The following is a 13,817-nucleotide window of genomic DNA, read 5'->3' on the forward strand; positions in this document are numbered from 1 at the left end:
TATTCCACTGAAATAAAACAATTCTGGGACCTTTTGTAATCCAGTTTTGGGTTTTCTGTTTGTTTGTTTGTTTGTCAGTGAACTTTCACATAAATAGAACTTGGAAGAGTGAGTGCTTGTGTGCCACACTCCAATGGAGTCTCTGTGACAAGTCCAAAAGCTTGAGTCCTGAGGTCTCACACGGGCTATTGTCTCGCCAGCAAGAACACACGCATGAGAAACCGGATCCTTCTGCAGCAACTTTATTATACCAGTTTCAACATGAAGAGGAAGACCTCAAGCACCAAAAAGGCGCCGCCTATATACACCTTAGTGTGGCGTGTCCACACCCGATTAATGCTCTCCCAGAGCCTCACCACCACGCCCCGGGATGGGCAGTGACTTGGCACAAATTTACTCTTGCACCTGCGCACATTACTTGTTTACCAGTTAGGCACAGTGGAGGCTCATGATGGCGATTGCTCACGGCTTTCCACACTGAGGCAAAAAGTTTCACAGAAACTGGTCTCCTGGAGTCTTTCGCGTCCTATAACACAGATGTGGTTCAGATATGTCCTTGAGATAGTCGGTAAAGGGTTTTGTGTGCTCTCTTTCAGTATTGTTTTGTTATAAGTGCCTCCAAGGAATGATTTGACAAATAGCTAAGTTAGATTGAACGTTGCTTCCTGGCCTCCACCAGTATTCCAATATCCTAGGCAATCATTGAGCTGACCTTTGAATTTGGTAAGAATATTACTTATTCAGAGGAAATGCCTCCAGTGTTGAAAGAGAGATGGTGAAGGAAATCAGGCATTACAGTTTACTGAATTAGAGTAGAAATCTCAGGGCAAGTTCTACAAAGGAAACTTGGAATTCTCATTACAGTCATGTATGGCAGACTACATTCCATATTAGAAGAAAGTTGGTGGGCTCCTCTGATAAATGGAGGTTCCCTATAGATACTTAAAATAACAACTAAGTCATTCCCATATGCAAGGAGTTTACAATGGTCTAGGAAGAAGGTGGGTTGTGTTCTAAGAAGGAACTAGAGTAAATACTTAGAGTAACAGCTGAGTCACTCCCATATACAGGAATTTACAAAGGTCTAGGGAGAAGGTAGATTATACAATAGACTAGAATTGAAACTATAGTATGAAGCCCTTGCCCCTGGCTTCTAAGAATAAGCTGACCTTAGGTAGGGCTGATTTTTATCCCAGGTGTAAACACTGATTTTTATCCCAGTTGTAAACTGATTTTTATCCCAGTTGTAAACTGATTTTTATCCCAGTTGTAAACACTGCCTGGTTCCTTTCAGCATTTATCTGTTTCGTGTAAAGAGTCGTTATGCATCAGATGACCTTAATGTGTCACCCAACTTCCTTGTTTTCTTCTGTAATATAAGTCTGATGCTCACTTTGAGAAATTACATTCAGATCCAACACTCTCTGGTATTCATGTCTGCTTGTTACTCCCCAACTCCTTGCCCACTTGAGTACCAGGACCCTGAATTCTCCCGTGGGTTGAGGAACTCCAACTGAGCCAGCCCTCGGCACCCATGGTCTCTGGGGATAATATGAGTCATGGACATTGACAGACCTCCCTGAATCCCGACATGGCCCTCAGTGGCTACATTGGCAGGGACTTCACCATGGCCTCAAGGTGGCTGGGATGACTACACACAACAGACTATTCTTCTCCTCCCTCGAATCTCCAGTTCCATCTCCCTTCACAATGCTCAAACTGTGCTGCTTCTCTTTCTTTCCATAATTGTACTTTTAGTGGCTCCTGCTGCAGGCTGGCCAAGTGGTTAGTGGGCCTCTGGTGGTGGCAAATGTGTCCCTAGGTATCTCCAGTCTGCCCCTGTGGCATAGAGCTGGGCGGGTCTCTGAACATTTCCCCCTCCTGCACTGTGTGGTGAGAAGGCAGACTGGCCTCTGTGTGTCTATGGCCTGCTGGAGCCCTTCAGTAGAACACAGGTCTCTGGGTCTCTCTCTCTGCCAGTGACCCACAGCAATGACGATGGACTGGTCTTGGGATGTCTTACTCCAACTAGTCTCTGTTGCATGAAGGCAGGCAGGGCTCTCTGTGTGTCCTGTGCCTGCCAGCTCCTTGCAGTTGAGGGCGGGTCTCTATGAGCATCTTTCCCCACTAAGTCAACTTGGCATGGCAGTGGGCAACACCACAGATGTCTTCCTCTTCCTCCTTTTGTTCAGTGTGGAGACATGCAGGGCTCTATGTCTATGGTCTGACTGTGCTGAGCATGGAAGGCTGGTCTGTGGGTGTCTTTCCATACCTATGCCAGGTGGCATGGCGGTGGGCAGAACTCTAGATGTGGCTTTACTTTTAACCTTCATTGCTTCTGCACAGCCCTGGGATGCTGCAATGGTCTCCTTGTCACTGACCTCACTGACTCAGCACAACAGTCAGAGGTCCCAGCCCAAGGCAAGTCAGGGCAGTAACAGTTCAAAATAGGTGATTTGTGATAAATGTTGCAATCTAAGGAAATAAACCATTCATAACGACATCTTGCTTTCTTGTGACTAGGTATTTCTATAGACTGTAGCCTTTGTTTGAGAGACTCCTCTAAGGCTAGAGTTCTGATGCCCACACTTCTACAGCTGAGTAAGCTCATGTGGCACATTTCTCACACACAGATGCTCTTGCAGGGCAAATTGAATGGGCCATAAATATAAGGGCTGACCCAGATAAATGCCACTCTCTAGTCTATCCCATTAGAAATGCAACCAGCTACTGAGCTCTGTCAGTTTCCTTTAATAACCAGATTATCTCTAAGAAAATGGGTAACTACACTCATTTTTAAAGTATTACTACTGTATGTGCACGATGTATGTGGCCTCATGCCTTGAAATGTGTCTAGGGGTCAGAAGATAACCCTGCGGTATTAGTTCTTGCCTTCCAACTTTGGGTAGGTTTCAGGGATCAAACTTAGGCTGTCCATTTGCACATGAAGCATTTTTTTAAAATGTTAAGCCATTTCACCTCCCAGATAGACACCTTTTGAGGTGTATATTGATCAGGAAGTCTGTGTCCTGTATTCACCAAGAGTGGTGTATAAAGTTTCCCTTACTTCCCATGTGATGGAGTAAGAGAGCCCTGGAAAGAGCATAGACTCAATTTGGATTACAATTGTAATTAGTTACATTTATTGTAGCTGCCAGCAGGAGAACAAGATCTGAGCCAAGCCAGAGACTGTTGAGCCAAGTGGGGTGGATTGAGAGAAAGGTTTTTAAATGTGAGATTCATAAGAAGACCTTGAATATCTGTACAAGCGAAACAAGAGTTGTCCAGATCTCAGAAAGTTGTCCTTGAATGTCTGCAGAAGCAAGTTACAGGAGCCAGAAAAGCAGTTAGCCATATAACCATAACCAACAAAAGAGGTGGTCATGGCTGTACATTTCTGGGTGAAGGTTACTGAGTCAGGGTCACTGGAAACTTATTTTCCAGGGACTGAAGTCAGAGTGAAATTGCTATTAGGTACCAAGATGGATGCTGTGGTGGTTTGAATATGTTTGGCCCAGGGAGTGGCACTATTAGGAGGTATGGTCTTGTTGGAGGAAGTGTGTCACTGTGACTGTGGGCTTTAAGGTCCTTGTCCCATCTTCCTGGAAGCCAGTCTTCTAGCAGCCTTCAGATGAAGTTGTAGAACTCTCAGCTCTTCTTGCACCATGCCTGCCTGGATGCTGTCATGTCCATTCTCTCCACTTCTAAGGCAGTGAATGTACCTGGCTTTACACCATGGATACACCACACCCACGTCAAGAAATTGGAAGCCACAGATGCTGCTGGCAAATGGACTGTCTCTCACAATAAAGGCCCATTAAACTTAAGGTTTTATTGAGACCTAGGCCCTCCCACCCATGCTGCTCTGCTTCCTCCTGGGTCTTATGTTTGTTATGAATACAGGATCACAGTCCACCCCCCACCCCCAGCCCTCAGGCCTGGATCCAGGAACTGAGTAAGATGGAGGGAAGGTGATAACTAATGTAGCTACAGACCAGCAACCCATATTTCATCTTGTCTTTTGCTCTCTGATGCCCATTTTAAATGCCCGGTTGTACTGGAAAAAGGAAAGACATGGAAGTTTATCTTTTGAGATAAGAATATAGAGTTTATAATTTTGTGCATGCCCTGTGTCTGGATTCCCTAGTTGTCAGGAACAAGGGAGTCCTTTGCAAAAGTTGGGGTTGTAAAACAAGCTTCCTGAAAACACATGGATGAATAAAGAAAGCCTCTCCTAGGGAATGTACAAAAGAAACGTGGAATCCAATGGCCATAAGTTAAAAATCTGAAAACCCCATTAGAAAGATTCTGACCTTTGGGTAACAGGGGAAACCTGAAGAATCAGACTCTATGCCGCAGGAAGGGACTCTGGGGATAGAGTTGATCATTCCCAGCCAGAAATTAGCTAGGATTTTGGTTACACTTAGACACCCAGCCCCAAGACTACATAGGGATAGGGACTAACCAGACTATCATCCCAAAATACGTTGTAACTGGGAGCAGACTAAATTAATGTTAGAGGACTTACAAGGGGCTGAAACTTGTCTAATACACAAACCTAGGCAGGTCCCCTTATTCTGATGCCTGCTATTTTGCTTTGCAGGTTAATGTCTCTGCACAACAGCAATATTACTAGGCCCCTGAGACTGCTTGGCGGGCATATACTAATGGCTTGATTAAATGTGCCCTTCTGATGCTTTATATAGTGGAAAAAATAGAAATGATACATTTTAATGTGAACCAGGGGGGAGAGAGAGAGAGAGAGAGAGAGAGAGAGAGAGAGAGTTAGTTAGTTAGTTAGTTAGTTGTTCCTGTCCTCATCCCCACTTCTGGCTGAGCAGTCATAGCCACTTCAACAGCTATCGACACATTAGCCTTTGTCATGGGAGATAAAGACAAAGTAGACAGGTTGATCAGGACCTACAAATATTAAAATTTCCATTATTGAGCAAAAACAACAGTTAGACTCCTTTGCAGAAGTGGTCTGCAAAATCAGAGAGTCTTAGAGTTACTTCTCATGAGAAAAGGGACTATGTATGGCTTTGAGAGAAACCTGTTGTTTCTATACTAGTTGATCAGGAGTAGGTGGAAAAATTTTGTCATGATGGGGAAGATGTGAAAGAGAGAGAGAGAGAGAGAGAGAGAGAGAGAGAGAGAGAGAGAGAGAGAGAGATTAGATAATTGGTGCTCTCTGTTCCCCCAGCTAAGTAAGGACTCTGCTACTGCCCTTTAGTTCTCATTCTGATTAGATAAAGTGAGGGGTTCCCCATCTTACTACAGAGCAGTATGAGTCCATGATTTGACTCATTTACGTAGACTAGTGGGGAATATAACAGGACCCCAGACTTTAGCACAACGGATTCCATGTTAGAAGTACTATTAAAGCCATAAAACCTAGCACTGTAGACAGCACCGCCTGCCAAAATAAAAACAAAGACCTGATCCATCCAAGGTCATAGTTCTGGGAAAGTCTCTAAATGTAGCTTAGTTCTTGGTTCTGTAGTTATCGCATTATATTTTTCTTGGGGAGTTGCTACACCCTCTGTTATTTCTTTTTTTTCTTTTTTTTTTAATTCATGTTTTTTTTTAATTAGGTATTTTCTTCATTTACATTTCAAATGCTATCCCAAATGTCCCACATACCTCCCCAATCCCCTACCCACCCACTCCCACTTCTTGGCTCTGGTGTTCCCCCATGCTGAGGCATATAAAGTTTGCAAGACCAAGGGGCCTCTCTTCCCAGTGATGGCCGACTAGGCCATCTTCTGATACATATGCAGCTAGAGACACGAGCTCTGGGGGTACTTGTTAGTTCATATTGTTGTTCCACCTATAGGGTTGCAGACCCCTTTAGCTCCTTGGGTACTTTCTCTAGCTCCTCCATTGGGGGCCCTGTGATCCATCCAATAGCTGACTGTTAGTATCCACTTCTGTGTTTGCCAGGCACTGGCATAGCCTCACAAGAGACAGCTATATCAGGGTCCTTTCAAGCAAAATCTTGCTGGTGTATGCAATGGTGTCTGCTTTTGGAGGCTGATTATGGGATGGATCCCCAGGTACGGCAATCTCTAGATGGTCCATCCTTTCGTCTCAGCTCCAAATTTTGTCTCTGTAACTCCTTCCATGGGTGTTTTGTTCCCAATTCTAAGAAGGGGCAAAGTGACCACACTTTGGTCTTCGTTCTTCTTGAGTTTCATGTGTTTTCTGTTATTTAATATCTGTTAGGGTTATCTTCTGTGGGGAGCCGCCCTCACATTCGCCGTTACAAGATGGCTCTGACATCCTGTGTTCTAAGTGGTAAACAAATAATCTGCGCATGTGCCAAGGGTAGTTTTCCACCCCATGTGCTCTGCCTTCCCCGTGACGACAACTCGGCCGATGGGCTGTAGCCAATCAAGGAGTAATACGTCCTAGGCGGAGAATAATTCTCCTTAAAAGGGACGGGGTTTCGCCATTCTCTCTCTTGCTCTGGCTCTTGCTCTCTTGCGCTCTGGCTCCTAAAGATGTAAGCAATAGAGCTCTTGCTCTCTTGCTCTCTGGCTCCTGAAGATGTAAGCAATAAAGGTTTGCCGCAGAAGATTCCGGTTTGTTGCGTTCTTCCTGGCCGGTCGCGTGAACGCGTGTAAGAGTTGGTGCTGACCCGGGACAAGAAGACCTGGGACGAGAAATCCTGGGATGAGAAAACCCGGGACGGTTACCATCACCGGCGCAAGGAAGATCCCTCATTCCGGAACCAGAACTGCGGGTCACGGTCGTAAAGGTTCCCGTAAAACAGACTGTTGAGAAGGATCCAGCCTGGATTCAGAACTCCTCAGCTGGGGAATGGTGGTAATGAAGTGTTCCTGTACAACAGACTGTTGAGAAGGATTCAACTGCGTGAATTCAGAACTCTTCAGCTGGGGAACAGGGTACCCGTAAGTATAGCCTTACAAGGTAAGTCTGGTCTTGAACTTTCTAACGAAATTCAAGACAGTCTATCAGAAGTAAAGTGGGAAATAGCTTTACAAGGTACGTCTGGCCTTGAACTTTCTAACGAAATTCAAGACAGTCTATCAGAAGTAAAGTGGGAAATAGCTTTACAAGGTATGTTTGGCCTTGAACTTTCTCTAGTGTTAGGAGCCTTTTTGTTCCTTTTCACATGTTATCAAGCGGTTAAGGCAGGGCTGAAAATTCTGGATGAAATTCAGGGCAATCTATCAGAAGTAAAGTGGGGAGAGAGAGTAGGAGCAAAGAGGAAATATGGTACACAAAATAAGTATACAGGCCTTTCCACGGGTCTTGAACCTGAGGAAAAGTTTAGGTCAGGTAAGGATACCTGGGGAGAGATTAGAAGGAAGGAAAAGAAAAAAGAAAAGAAAAAAGATCAATTAGCGGAGGTCTCTAGGAGAAGGAGCCTATACTCATCACTAGATGAGCTCAAGGAGCCAGTTCTTAGTAGTTCTGAATCAGATGAAAAGGCTATTAGGGCCTGGAAGGTGCTCTCCCGAGCAGGTGAAGCCACTGGACAACTAACAAAGATCGTCCAGAGACCTCAGGAGTCATTCTCAGATTTTGTGGCCAGAATGACAGAGGCAGCAGAGCGTATTTTTGGCGATTCAGAGCAAGCCGCACCTCTGGTAGAATAGCTTATTTATGAGCAAGCCATGCAGGAATGCAGAGCGGCCATAGCCCCAAGAAAGAACAAAGGTTTACAAGACTGGCTCAGGGTTTGTCGGGAGCTTGGGGGACCCCTCATTATGCGTTACTTCCATTCAGTATGAGAAATTTACTAGGGCAGCTAATTTGTCAAAAAGTCTTTCTCAGTATATGTTACAGAATTGGACGGCTGAATTTGAACAGACCCTTCGGGAATTGAGACTTGCCATTATTCAGGTCAACTCCACGCGCTTGGACCTGTCCCTGACCAAAGGATTACCCAATTGGATCTCCTCAGCATTTTCCTTCTTTAAAGAATGGGTGGGATTGATATTATTTGGAGATATACTTTGCTGTGGATTAGTGTTGCTTCTCTGGTTGGTCTGTAAGCTTAAGGCCTAAACTAGGAGAGACAAGGTGGTTATTGCCCAGGCACTTGCAGTACTAGAGCATGGTGCTTCCCCTGATATATCTATGCTTAAGCAATAGGTCGCTGGCCATTCAGCTCTTGCACCCCACGAGGCTAGTCTCATTGCACGGGATAGAGTGAGTGTGCTTCAGCAGCCCGAGAGAGTTGCACGGCTAAGCACTGCAGTAGAAGGGCTCTGCGGCATATATGAGCCTATTCTAGGGAGACATGTCATCTTTCAAGAAGGTTGAGTGTCCAAGTGTCCTTCTCCCCAGGTAAAACGACACGGGACCAGACCAGGACCCCTCTGGGTGATAAACCTGGGAGGAGGTTATGTGTACGGCTCCTTTACCTGCACACTGGGGATTTGACCTCTATCTCCACTCTCATTAATATGGGTGGCCTATTGCTCTTATTAAAAGAAAAGGGGGATCTGTGGGGAGCCGCCCTCACATTCGCCGTTACAAGATGGCTCTGACATCCTGTGTTCTAAGTGGTAAACAAATAATCTGCGCATGTGCCAAGGGTAGTTTTCCACCCCATGTGCTCTGCCTTCCCCGTGACGACAACTCGGCCGATGGGCTGCAGCCAATCAAGGAGTAATACATCCTAGGCAGAGAATAATTCTCCTTAAAAGGGACGGGGTTTCGCCATTCTCTCTCTTGCTCTGGCTCTTGCTCTCTTGCGCTCTTGCGCTCTGGCTCCTAAAGATGTAAGCAATAGAGCTCTTGCTCTCTTGCTCTCTGGCTCCTGAAGATGTAAGCAATAAAGGTTTGCCGCAGAAGATTCCGGTTTGTTGCGTTCTTCCTGGCCGGTCGTGTGAACGCGTGTAAGAATCTTCCCCACTTTTTTCAGTTTAGCTCTCAAGAAAATGACACAAAGATACTATAATGTATTAATAATCTGTACTATGCTGGGCAGGTTCTCAGCCAGTCTATACCTCCCAATCTGTTAAAACCCAATTAAATGCCCCATCACTTGCCAATCAATCCCTCCTGGGCAGCATCTGCTATTGTCTGTCCTCAGGGTGAACTCCTCTTCAACATGCTCCTAGCCCATCCTGTCTCATGCCGATGTCCTTCCCCTTCCATCTCTTCCTCCTTCTGCTCGTGATCTCCCTTGAACTTCATCTCCCTCTCCTCAACTCATTCCTAAGTCTCTTCCTGTCCTCTCTGCCCAGTCACAGGGTCCAGCCTTTTATTAACCAACCAGGGACTGTTGGGGAGCATTCTTTACAACATATTGGTTTGTACAGTGCCTCAAAATCAGGTTTCAGTCTGGACAGGGGCCCAGAGCTCAGCTTCTGAATACACAGCTCACAGACTAACCTCAACTTCTCCCTCTTCTATAACAATAAAAGGCTCTTTGCCCTACAATAATAAACTATACATAATAAAAGCAATTATGGAACTATTATGAAAACTATTGTGTAAGAGTTTTACTCGAATTGTCCAGTCCATTTGAATTTGGTAATTTAGGAAAAAAATGCTCTGTTATCTATCCTATCTTGGTGAGTTTGAAGTTCTGTGCCTAAATGATTTCTATCATTCTTTTTGTGTCCTTTTTGTTGTCTGCAGCTGAGATCTTCAAGGGGTCTTCCCCTGTCATATCTGATTTTTATCATTTGTGAAGGAATCCAGTGATTCTCTTTTCTTGTGGAAACATATACAAAGCCTCTTCCCCAGCATAACACATTTCCTCCCCTCCACTTGGAAGTAAAGGCATTTTTAATGTACACAGGCTGGTTTAGTTCAGCAGTTTCTTCCATGATCCAATGTTTCTCAACTTGTTTGTTTGTTTGTTTGTTTGTTTGTTGTATGTGAGTACACTGTAACTCTCTTCAGACACACCAGAAGAGGGCATCAGATCACATTGCAGATGATCGTGAGCCACCATGTGGTTGCTGGAAATTGAACTCAAGACCTCTGGAAGAGCAGTCAGTGCTCTTAACCACTGAGCCATCTTTCCAGTCCAGAATTCAAGAAATTTAAAGTCAATAAAGCAGTGTGTAATCTATCTGTGGGGAAGTTGTTCCTCCTTTTTGCTTGTTAAGCATCTCCTTTAATTCACAGGTAGATTTCTCTACCATTGTTTGTCCTGTAGGATTGTGTGGTATACCCATAATATGTTTTACATTATAATATGCAAAAACTGATTCATTTTACTAGAGACATATGCTGGAACATTTGTACAGGTATTCCCACAATGTCTATAACTTCTAATAAATGCTTAATCACAGAATCATCCTTTTTAGAATTTAAAGCAGTTGCCTGTTAAATCTTGAACATGTATCTATGGTATGGTGCACAAACTTTAGTTTACCAAACTCTACAAAGTGAAACATCCCACTGGCCAAATTTATTTGGGTACCTTTAGGGTTACTCCCTGCAGGAAATAGAGTTTTGTTATATTAAGCACAAGTAGTAATGTCCTTGGCTTGCTGACAAATGATAGAAAAATCTTTCTTTAAATCTGTCCTGTTAACATGGTATTTTTAAAAATGAAATTCTGAAGCTTCTAGTGTATCTCCTAGCAACAGCTGATCAATTTTTTCATAATCTTGTACTGGAGGGACTGGTAGACCTGTATAGGATTTGTTATGTATAATGTATGATTTCTATTTCTGATTATTTATTATAGTTGAATAAATAGTGAAGTTAATTATGATTCATCCTAAATAGTTCAACAGTCTCTATCTGCAAAACCACTCTTTCTACATATTGAGAGTCACTTACTATATTAAGATATTATGAAAATCTAATAACACCACAAGAATTACATATAATTCTGATTTTTGAACTAAATCATAAGGACTCTTAACCTTATCTTTTTTTCTGATGTATACCCTGCCTTTCTTGATTTTTTACATTAGTCCAAACTGTAGGGGCACCAGAAATTGGAGTCTTTTTTTTTTTTTTTGAGAGAGAGAGAGAGAGAGGGAGAGAGAGAGGGAGAGAGAAAGAGAGAGAGAATCCAATTAATTCTTGTTGCAAATAGAAGTTCCTTCATAGCCGGGCGTGCTGGCGGTTTCAGAGGGATCTATTCCTGCTAACTGACAAAGTCTCATTTCTTTCCTTTTAGGATCAATTCAGAAACTTTTTCTCTATATAGGTTTTTGGTTATTTGCTCTGTGTGCTAAGAATCTATTCTAAGATAGGATATTTTATCTGCATAGGAATTCCCATGGGAGAATGAGTGGAAAGCAAGACAACTAAAATCCAGGCCATCTTTGCATCAAGAAGATTTACATGTGCAGCATGTAATTTCTTTTCTACCAGAGCCAATTCCCTTTCTTGCCTCGGCTGATAATTTTCTTGGACTATTTAAGTCTTTAACACTTGTAAGGTTTGAAACAAATTACCTTGCTCTTGAGTAGTTAATCTAAATATAAGTTGTGACCAGTTAATATCTCCCAGCAATTTTTGGAAATCATTAAGAGTTCTTTTTTTTTTTTTTTTTTTTTTAACATACGAAGCTGTTTAATTAGGTTAACAATTTAGAAGACCAGTTTGTGAGAGACATCCCGTTTGTCAGGGAGAACTGAGATCGCAGGTAGCCCTGGAGCTGAGGAACAGCTTTAATCTTTGGCAGAATCTGCAAATCCACAGCTTTCTGGTCAGCCTTTCGCTGCTCTGTAATCTCGTATTTCTCCTCCGTGTCGAAGATCTCGCCCTCCTGATGTCTGGGCCTCGCAGCTGCTTCTTCTTGAAGTAAGCGTCAGTCAGGTGTTTGGGGATTTTAACATCGCTGATATCAACTTTTGTAGAGGTGGCAATGACAAACTTCTGGTGTGTTCTGCGCAGAGGAACTCTGTTGATGACAAGAGGCCCAGTCACAAGCAGCAAGCCACTGTCCAGCTGCTTCAGGAAAACCACTCTCTTGCCCCTGTGGCGCCCAGTGAGGATGATCAGGACAGTCCGGGAGTGATGCTGGAGCGTAGCCATCTCACATGCTGGCTGAAGGGCTTCTTGTCATGGCTCAGCAGCTTCCGAGGAACATCTTCGGTGGGATAATACCTAGGCATTTTTCGAAGCTTCACCACCCGGGTGCCACCGTTCTTGTCCCCACCAACTGTTTTGGTGACAGTAGCAAGGACCTTCTCTTTTTTCTTCTTCTCAACCTTGGACTTGGCAGCCGAGTATTTCCTTTTGTACAGGGCCTTCCTGGAGTACATAGCAGAACGGGAGTACCTGACAATTCCTCTCACCAGGACAGGGTTTCGGCTGCAATGGGGCTTCGCCTTCTTGGGCTTTTTAACCTTAGGGTGAATCTTTTTGGCTTCTTTGGCGGCCCCGGGGCCGGGAGGCAGCAGCATCACTGCCAGCCTTCTTGGCCGCAGGTTTCTTCTTCTTTGTATCAGGCGCTTTTTCACCCACCATCTTGCAAGACGGGAATGAGAACTCATTAAGAGTTCTTATGTGATCTTTCCTGATTTGCACTTTCTGTGGTCAAATATTTTGTAGACTTATCATATATCCTAGATAACTAGTAGAATCTCCTCTTTCTGCTTTTTCAGGAGCAATTTGTAATCCCCAACTCATACTTAGTAACCGAAGTATGTCAACCCAGAATATGGCTTTTGAATTTAAAAGCTCACCCTGAGAAAGGCTCGGTACTGTAATCCCTAACACTCACAGCAGGTCGTGACTGTCTAAGAAAGACTTCCTGTTGGCTTAAACCCAAGTGTGAGCAGTCTTCTCTGATGGATACCCCTCAGCTCCTTTTCAAATCCTTGACTCTAAAGCCCAAAGCAAGTGGCTGAAGCTGCTAAATTCATACATGTAACATACATTTTCTTCAGCTTTCTTTCTCTCTCTCTGTCTCTGTCTCTCTCTCTCTCTCTCTTTTCTTTTTTTTTTCTTTTTTTTTTTTTTTTTTTTGGTTTTTTAAGACAGGTTTCTCTGTGTAGCCCTGGCTGTCCTGGAACTCACTTTGTAGACCAGGCTGGCCTCAAACTCAGAAATCCGCCTGCCTTTGCCTCCCAAGTGCTGGGATTAAAGGCGTGTGCCACCACTGCCCGGATTTCTTCAGCTTTCTGTTTTTGATGGTTTTCTTCACTGCTTAAGCTTTTTTCTTAATTCCTTTTCTTGAGTTGGAAGCTTAGCTGGGTGAGATTAGCTGGGTCATCCTTCCCTTTATTCCATTTAGCATCAGGCCTTTCTTTAAACTTTTTATCTCCATCAGCACTGGTCTTACCTCCATCACACCTAACATCCTTGTGCTCTTTTTCTCCTCAAACTACATTTTGTGTTTTTCCTTGCTCAGCTTGCTCCTTTTCATTATAGATCTGCATAAGAGTGGTCACTAGCAACCATATGACACAATCAATTCTAGACTGCCTTGAAACCTCCTCTCCCAATGCTATTAATTTAAAGCTCTTCAATTTAGTCTCAGACAGATGTGTGTGTGTGTGTGTGTGTGTGTGTGTGTGTGTGTGTGTGTGTGTGTGTTTGAACAAGGGCAGAAAGCAGCCACATCTTTTGCCAAAATATTACAACACAGTCCAGTTAGTTATATTCTTCTCTGAAACCTACTAAGCTGGGGTCCTCACTGCTCCCATCACCCTCACACCACTGTCTCCCATGTTCCTAATAGGATGGCGCGTTAAGCCTGGCTTAAAATGTTGAACTGCTTTACCAACCCCAACTCCCCAAGCCCACACTACACCAACCAGCTGCATGGTCTGTTCTGCCACAGCAGTCCTCCACCCATGGCACCAACTTCTGACTCAATCACTTTTCTATTTCTGTGAAGAGAAGTCATGACCACAACT

General features: G+C 43.9%; 1 pseudogene; it reads right to left on the reverse strand.

Annotated features, from left to right (window-relative positions):
* Gm7027 (predicted gene 7027) lies at positions 11,509 to 12,446 on the reverse strand (annotated as a pseudogene).

This window comes from Mus musculus, chromosome 7, assembly GCF_000001635.26.
Source record: "Mus musculus strain C57BL/6J chromosome 7, GRCm38.p6 C57BL/6J".
NCBI lineage: Eukaryota > Metazoa > Chordata > Mammalia > Rodentia > Muridae > Mus > Mus musculus.